This window comes from Nicotiana attenuata, unplaced genomic scaffold, assembly GCF_001879085.1.
Source record: "Nicotiana attenuata strain UT unplaced genomic scaffold, NIATTr2, whole genome shotgun sequence".
NCBI classification, from domain to species: domain Eukaryota; kingdom Viridiplantae; phylum Streptophyta; class Magnoliopsida; order Solanales; family Solanaceae; genus Nicotiana; species Nicotiana attenuata.
Genome location: NW_017670237.1, coordinates 1,042,533 through 1,052,185, shown reverse-complemented (window position 1 = coordinate 1,052,185; position 9,653 = coordinate 1,042,533).

Here is a 9,653-nt window from a genome sequence, read left to right as displayed (position 1 = left end):
GTTGTTTGTTTAATTAATTTAAGTGTACACTAATTAGTAAGAAGTCGGCCGGGAACCACACTAGTGGACTCTTCGGCGGTTCGACCTAACCTACCCTTACCCCCCCCCCCCCCCCCCCCCCGAGATAATATCAAGCCCTTACCCATTCTCTGGTTCTTTTTTTTATTTTTATTCTTAGTGTCCTAATGCATTCAATCATTAGGTGGCGACTCTTCTACTTGAAAACCCGATTTCCAAAAGGAAACGAGTTGTCCGCCCAAATGTCATAAACCCGATTTCGCGAGAAAAAGGGGGCATCGACAGCATGGCGACTCTACTGGTGATTTCTTTAAGGCTTTTACCATTTTCATGCTATTTGTGACTTTATGCTTCTTTATATGCCTTTATTTATTTAAATGCCTTTAAATATTTATTCCTTCCTCCACTACGAAACTGACTTGGCTCTTTATTTCTTTTCTTTTATTGTTTTCCATTACCGCTTTCTTTCAATAATGTTGTAAATTTTGAGAAACTGCTATAATTATTATTTTATGAACGTGAAAATACATGACAACTTGTTAGTTATTTTAATTGCATTCTTCAACATCATAATCCACTCGTGCCAAACAAAATACCATAGCAACGCTTATAATGAGTGGTTGCGCCCTTCCAATATTATCACCCCCTAAATTCGGCAAAGGCATATTTGCGGTAAAACCAGTCGATCAACGGTGTAGTCGACGGTTCTGCGCCTTTCCCTCTTGAGTTGTACGCTCAAGGGTACCAGTCTAATACCCCATAGAAACCATTTCTCTTTAAATTATGCATGCATCATGGTCAAACTTAGCCGAGTCAGTTATGTTGTCCGCGTAATGACTCTTTAAGATAGCCTCGTCCAAAGTCCACTGGGTTTCCTTGAAACCCAAACGGACACTACCACATTCTGTGCATTTATTTGGAGAACTAAATGCTTGTTATGCCAATTATTGATATTAAAATAGCCGAGTCTGGTGGGGGGAAAGGGCCTAACCTTTTGTTTTGCAGAAAATGAGGCACAAAGTCCCCAGATTCGGCATGGTCACCAACATCCACCCCAAATTGCTGAATTGGTGGGGAGATCTTCATTCCAGCGATCAAGCTCTTGTCAGGAAGTATCTAGGAAACCTGCCTTCTCTCCTAGACATTCAGCCTAACAACAAAATCATAGAAGCTGCAACTCTGTTTTGGTACGTGTGNATGTCGCACCCTATCAACCCATCTCAAGCGTACCCGAGTCCAATGATAAAGACTCGATCATCAGAAATTTGGCTGAAGAACTTAAGAAGCTGACCACCAGGATCCAAGGCGTTGAAGATAGTACAGGAATTAAGGAGCTAAACTACGAAGATTTATGCATACAGCCCGATGTCGAACTGCCCGAGGGGTACAAACCTCCCAAGTTCGAGATGTTTGATGATACAGGGGATCCCAGGGTTCACTTGAAAACATACTGCGACAAGTTTGTCAGAGTGGGAAAAAATGAGAGGATCTGCATGAAGCTTTTCATGAGGAGCCTGAAAGGAGATGCTCTATCTTGGTACATTAGCCAAGACCCAAAGAAGTGGTCAAACTGGGTTAGTATGGCGTCCGACTTCATGGATAGATTAAGGTACAATACGGAGAATGCACCAGATGTGTTTTACATTCAAAATTTGAAGAAGAAACCCACATAAACTTTCCACGAGTATGCCACTCGTTGGAGATCAGAGGCTGCCAAGGTTCGACCTGCTTTAGGGGAAGAACAGATGAACAAGTTTTTTGTTCGGGCTTAGGATCTGCAATACTATGAAAGACTGATGCTGATCGAGAACCATAAATTTTCTGACATCATCAGGCTGGGAGAAAGGATTGAAGAAGGCATCAAAAGTGGTATGGTCACTAACCTTGAAGCTTTACAAGCCACCAATAAGGCTCTACAGTCCGGTGGTACATCCAAGAAGAGGAACATAAGTGTCATAATGGTTGCACAGAGAACCAAATCACCAGTCAATTACCAAACCTACCCGATATCTCCACTTACATATCAACCCACTCCAAATTTCCAGACACTCGCACCTTCTACCAAGCTCCACCACCTACCTATCAATAACCTCCACCTCCCACATACCAACCTACTTCACCCAAATATTCCCAACCCGCACAAGTCTACCAACCCTACGACAATCAACCTCTCACTACCAATCACCTCCCACTCGCCAAAACTTTCCTAGACCCCGACCAAATTTTGACCGCAGACCTCCCAAACAATACACCGCCATTGCTGAGCCAATCGACCAGCTGTATGAATGACTCAAAGTTGCTGATTATGTCACCCCTATCCCTGTCATAACACCTGAAAACCTTTCCCAATGGACTAACCCAAACAAAACATGTGCATACCATTCTGGCATGAAGGTACATACTATTGACGAATGCCGCTCCTTGAAGGACAAAATCCAGGCTTTGATAGACAATAAAATTATCGTGGCAAAGGAGCCTGCTCCGAACGTCCGCAACAACCCTCTACCAGACCACAAGGGGGGAGGTGTTCATATGATTGAAATAGAAGATGATTGGGACCCCAAAGGATCAATTGGTTTGATCACGAAAGGTGACGATCCAAAGAAACAAACAGTCACTCTTAATCCTATTGTAGTCCAAATTCAGCCTTCTGAAGATGCTGAGGTGAACATGTCCATACCGCTTGAGTTTGAAGCAACAGCCTCCATTTGCATTTTGCATTGCATAAGGCTACTATTCTGCCTTCCGAGACTAAGATCTGTCTCCATTATAGCGTAAGGCTACTATTCTGCTTTCCTAGGTTAAGCTCTACCTCCATTTGCATTTTGCATTGCATAAGGCTACTATTCTGCCTTCCGAGACTAAGCTCTGTCTCCATTATTGCATAAGGCTACTATTCTGCCTTCCGAGGTTAAGCTCTACCTCCATTGCATTTTGCATTGCATAAGGCTACTATTCTTCCTTCCAAGACTAAGCTCTGTCTCCATTATTGCATAAGGCTACTATTCTGCCTTCCGAGGTTAAGCGCTACCTCCATTTGCATTTTGCATTGCATAGGGCTACTATTCTGCCTTCCGAGACTAAGCTCATTCTCCATTATTGCATAAGGCTACTATTCTGCCTCCCGAGGTTAAGCTCTACCTCCATTTGCATGGCTGAAATATCGCCACCTCATTTAAATCCTGCATCGGCTGAAAGATCACCATTTTATCTATATTTTTTGCACGGCTGAAAGATCGCCACCTGCTGCATTTCATGGGCTGAAAGATTGCCAAATCGTCCAAAGGCATCATTGTTCAGAGGCACCATTTTCATAGCCCGAGAACGTCATGCCATGGCCTGAGGACCCCACTTTCTCTCTGCATAGCATTATTCAAATGCATCATGGTTCGGAGGCATCATTCCCATAGCCCGAGAACATCATTTCATAGCCTGCAAATCCTTTATTATATGTTTCATGGCCCAGGACATCATGGTCCGAGGACGTCATCCTAACCGTCCAAAGACAACATTCATGGTCCAACGGGAACTTGCATCACGTTTAAGTTTATGCATAATATATGCGCTCGTGTTGTTTATTTGCAGGTGAACCGGCTAGCAACGGCCGTCTCAGCAGGAGCGATCCCGCTCTAGTTCCCGCAGCTTGTTAGACTTTGACCGTCCTTCCCAACCCGAGTATCTAGTCCGTTCTTGAAAAAATCTCCATCGGCATGTTCCGTCGATGGATCCTGAACTACTTACGGCTTGATTCCTATAAAACCAAGGATATGTAGGTGGCTCAGGAACCCGAGCTCGGTCAAAATTCTCCAAATTTTTTCGTTTGGTCAAAATTGGCCATCGTATCTTTACCCGACAACTCTTTCATCCTTCCCGGGTAAAGAGGGGCAGTTGTTGATACCCAATTTTTCCCTACGTATTTTTTTTCATATACAACATACTTTCAAAATAACATATATATATATATATATATATGCATATATAAGCATGCCCAAGTGTTTTGGTATTTTTCATAAATATTCAAGATTTTTAAAATCAATTTATTGTCCATTTTAGCAATACAAAAATAAGTAACTATTCCCAAAACTATCAACTTTGGTGAATAGTTTATTTCATTCTCATACTTACACTAAAATATAGTTAAGGTGATTTTTGTATATTTTTACAATTTTATCTGGTATTTTTAAAAAGCAAAAACACATACAATTGCAATTTTAGTCTATTTTAGGATTAATAGCATTTCTATAATTATTAAAAACAGTTCCAGCATTTTTTAATTAATATTTATATATTACTAATTGGTTAAGTGCTTTTAATTTGTTTTTAAAATCATTTTATTATTTTTTATAAATAAAAAGGGTAAAACTGGTTACTTAACATTTAGCCTCATTTCATTTCAATTATAGCCTCTTTTACATTTCAGTTTTAACCCTTAATTGACCCAATCTCAACCCCAACCGGACCGGCCCATTTTTTAATCCGACCCAACCTATAAGCCAATTCAAACGACCCTAACCGATTCCCACCTACCCCTTTAAATCTAGGCCGTTGATCGTAAAGATCAACGGCCATAATTCCCCCTTACCATTTTAACCCCAAATGACCTACCCTAATCCCTCATTCCCCACTTCTCAGCCACCTCTGAATCCCAAACTCTCTCAAACTCTCTCAAGCTCTCCGGAACCCTAGCCTCCTCCTACCTCTTTTTGAACCGCCTGTCACCGGAATCCATGGCTTCTCAGACCATTGATAGTTGGTACTCACCTACCTTCACCAGTATGCCATGCTTGTTCGAAGCTTCGATACCAGACCTCGATGATTCCCTCTCGGATCTTCTCAGCCCTTTGATTCCATGGCTTCTCCGGCATGCTCTGGAATATTCAAGACTCAGGAGCCTGATTCCTGACCTCTCCGACTCAAGATCGGACCTTCTTCCAAGCCTTTCTCATTTATACGGTTTCTCTGAAACCCTAAGCTATTCGAGGTTCTTTCCATGTTGTTTGCTTAGATCTATGCTGTATCTATGCTTCACTTGACATTTAAAGTGTTTTCCCCAAAAGTTCTTTTCAAAATCGTTCGTCTTCGATTTTAGGGTTTCCGAAAGGATCTTAAAAAAATCTTTCTGATCTTTTCTTCTTCTTTGCTTTATGTGTGTTGTCCATATCATGCTCGTGTGATTTCTTTTGCTACGCATGTACTGTCTGTCTACTTTTCTTTTTTCTACTATACATGTTACTCCTATGTTAATCCTGTTATGTTTTCTTTGCTCTTTTACTATATGTATTTACTGTTGAGATTCTTTGATTTTTGTCTTACTAAACTCTGTTCGTATTCTTGCTAAACATGCTTCACCTGCTTTTGTTTAAGTTTGTATCATCTCTTTCTTCTCAACTCGTTTAAGGTCCGAGTTTTCTCAAATATGTTCTTCATGATCTTGAATCAACTTTCTTACTTTGTTGTTCAAACATGCTCTCATATCTGTTTTGTTGAGGCTCTGAAACAAACCTTTGAGTCTGTTTCAATGGCTTGCTTTCTCACCTTTATGTCTGATTCAAGTTGAAACCCTAGGATTTGGGGGTTCCCCTTGGCGACTTTGATTTTGTGTTCGATTTAGGGTTCCACTTTGGGACCCTGGACTCTCAGACTCATAGTTAGTCTGCAATTGGACTCGTATCCTCTTGCTTATGATTCTGAACCTTTGAATGCTAGAACTATTTTTCTAAGTAAAATGATGATTCTTTTGTTTGATTTGTCTGCTTTATATATGAGAAGTTCTTCTTTCAAAAGGGTTTTTGCCAACTACTAATTGATTTCGAATTCCTGTAATAGTGTTTACTTGATTGTTACTGATTTCCTTTAAATTAAACCTTTCTTTACCCCTTTCCTGACTTTATTCATTCAAGTAAAAGCCTGTAACTTTGATTTTACTAGTTGTCTAGTTGATTCCCTTTCCTTATTTCACACTAACCGTGTACCATTGGGTTGTTGCCTTAAATAACTGCTATGTATTTACCCTTTATTGTACTGCTGGGAAAATATTTTTTCAAATCCCTTTCCTTAATTGTTTTTACCCGTTTGAAATCAGAATCCCTTAACTAAAGGGAGATTGATTACAATGTTATTTCCTTACCTTGTTCTTACTTGTTTGCTGCACCATAAAAGGGGCTCGACCCTTCAGCACAAAAACAACTTTGAACTTTTGAATCCTAAGTTCAATACTCATACTCTCACACGCATATTCTCAATCACAATACTCTTTCAATTCTCTACTCTCTTCTGAGACTTTTTACTGCTTTGCTTGCAACTTGGCTTTTCAAGACTGCTGTTTTACTTTTTTATTTTCCCTGAAACTGGTATGTCTCGATTTTGATTTCAGCTTCTTCCCTATGTGTTTATTTTACAGTCACTACACTCTTGCCTACTTTGCTGCTCATGTTCTATATTAAATATGTTACTTTCTTTTATTTTTATTGTTTGTTATAAATTCCCCATACCCCCATTCCCTTCTATGTTTTGAGTTAAAGTTCATGGCCTGGCAGTATCTAAATTACTGGCCAGGTCCGAACCTGACCTTCAATGGGTCCTAACTCTCAAATCTAGCTAACAGACTGGTCAGGAGTGTGCCAGCATTCCTAATTGCTAGGCATGGCCACTAGCCTGTCATGGCCTTCCCTAACTCCCCCTCTATTGCACTTACACTTACTCTTAGACTGTAAGTTCTGCCCCCCTCTTATGAGCCTTGCCTTGGGGACCTTGAGTTCCCTCTGAACTTGGACATTTGAGGGCTGGCTGTTCCACACTGCACTATAATCTGATCCTGCAATGTATTTGGGTGTAAGCACTGCCTGGAGTTCATGAAGCTCCTAGGAACTTTGACACACCCAACGATGAGAAAGGCTTTGGAAATCTGATCTTTGGAAGTTGGTTTATTTCATGTTTTAGACTAGGATTAGGCTCTCCTTGGTTGGAATTTTTTCTGATGTAATTTTCTTTACTTTATTCTGGATTCATTCAAGTTGTAATAATCTTGTAATAACTTATGGGGTGTATAGTAAAAATGGGGGAGGGTCACTCATGTTATGCATATGGGGTAGATATCATGTTTTAGGTCTTTACTTCTGCAATCACAACCTTTTCGTTTATGTATCTGCATATAGAGATCTTGCCTATAGGTTGTTTCATTACTGCATATAGAAATTCTGCCTATAAGTTATGTGTTTCGTTAGAAATCATGTATATAAGTTTCTGCATTCCTACATTAGAGACCATGTCTATAAGTTTCCGCATTCCCACATTAGAGACCATGCCTATAAGTGTCTGCATTTCCGCATATAGAAGTCATGCCTATAAGTTTCTGCACTTCTGCATATGCATATGTCACTAGGCAAACAATCTATAGGTTAAAGAATAATCAATCGCATCCTAGATACCACGTTTATAGGATTTCTGCACTTACGTAACCGTTTTGAAAATCAGTAACGCTTAGAATTCATGCCTATAGGAGCAATCATTTAAATCTGATTCATCTGCGAGCCTAAAATCAGTAATAATGTCGTTTAGTATCTGCAGAATTGGTTTATTTCTAAAAACAGAAATCCTTCCTTAAAATCAGTATGCTTTACCTTGTTAGATATCATTCCTATAGGTCTCACCTAGGCAAACCATTAGGTAACTAATTACTATACCAGTCTTTAATAATTACAACCAGCAGATAGGCCTAATTTGGACTTCTTATCTGAAAATATGTGATAAATCAGCCACCCCTTTAATGTTTAAGTTCAATTAAGGACCTAAGCAGTACCTGTCAGTCATGCTAAACAATTCGTTGCTTTGAATGAGGACGCCTATTTGAGCCTTTAACTGTTATGTGTTTCCCCTTTTATTTCTTTTATGTGTTTTGTTTGTCGCACTAGACTTTTGTCCTTTTAAAACTCTGAAAAGCCAATCTCCCTTCCCTTTAGGATTAGTAGTCCCAACTGCCTCCGGGGCTGATAGGATTGGGGCGGGTAATAGCATGCAATAAGTAACGAGACCATTCCGTGATTTAATACCTTAACGGGGTGGGTAAGGGTAGACATGGATATGATGACCACGCGATAGCACAACGTGTATAAATGGTTATCGGGTGTTGTGTGGGGTGATCCATGTTATATATAAACCTAGGAGCCCATCCCTCTTTATTTGTTTACTTTCTTTTCTTTCCGGAACTTTTTTTTAGAAAAGTTGTTAATTTTTCAGTTCTCTAAACTTCTTCGTTTGCTTCAATCGCTAAAAAAGCTCTTTTAATTATTTGATTTCCAGCACTGTTTCTTCTCCAAACCTCCGCCTCTTTTATTCCCTTTGTTTGATTATTTGTACCAATTATTTGACCCCCTTTTCCTGCACTTGTATATCCCATAAATAATTATGAAATCGCCTATCTCCGAACTTCAGCATGTTTATTTAACTTTTATACTTCCCTTGTTTGCAATCGTTATGTGAAAGTTTTCTTGTATGTTTACTTGTTGTTTATATTTAAAGTCACAATTATAGCATGGCCGGGAATCACACTAGTGGATCTTGAGGGGTGCCTAACATCTTCCCCCCGAGATAATTTCAAGACCTTACCCATTCTCTGGTTCTTTTTTTTATTTTTATTCTTGGTCTCCTAATGCACTCAATCATTAGGTGGCTACTCTTCTAAATTGCATACCCGATTCCCAAAAGGAAAAGAGTTGTCCGCCTAAATGTCATAAACCCGATTTCGCGAGAAAAAGGGGGCATCGACAGCATGGCGACTCTGCTGGGATTTCTTTAAGGCTTTTACCATTTTCATGCTATTTGTGACTTTATGCTTCTTTATATGCCTTTATTTGTTTAATTGCCTTTAAATATTTATTCCTTCCTCCACTACGAAACTGACTTGGCTCTTCATTTCTTCTCTTTTATTGTTTTCCTTTACCACTTTCTTTCAATAATGTTATAAATTATGATAAACTGTTGTAATTATTATTTTATGAACGTGAAAGTACATGACAACTTGTTAGTTATTGTAATTGCATTCTTCAACATCATATTCCACTCGTGCCAAACAAAATACCATAGCAAAGCTTATAATGAATGGTTGCGCTCTTCCAATATTATCACCCCCTGAATCCAGCAAAGGCATATTTGCGGTACAACTAGTCGATCAAAGGTGTAGTCGACGGTTCCGCGCCTTTCCCTCATGAGTTGTCCGCTCAAGGGTACCAGTCTAATACCCCATAGAAACCATTTCTCTTTAAATTATGCATGCATCATGGTCAAACTTAGCCGAGTCAGTTATGTTGTCCGCATAATGACTCTTTAAGATAGCCTCGTCCAAAGTCCACTGGGTTTCCTTGAAACCCAAACGGACACTACCACGTTCTGTGCATTCATTTGGAGAACTAAATGCTTGTTATGCCAATTATTGATATTAAAATAGTCGAGTCTGGGGGGGGAAAAGGGCCTAACCTTTTGTTTTGCAGAAAATGAGGCACGAAGTCCCTAGATTCGGCATGGTCACCAACATCCACCCCAAATTGCTGAATTGGTGGGGAGATCTTCATTCCAGCGATCAAGCTCTTGTCAGGAAGTATCTAGGAAACCTGCCTTCTCTCCTAGACATTCAACCTAAC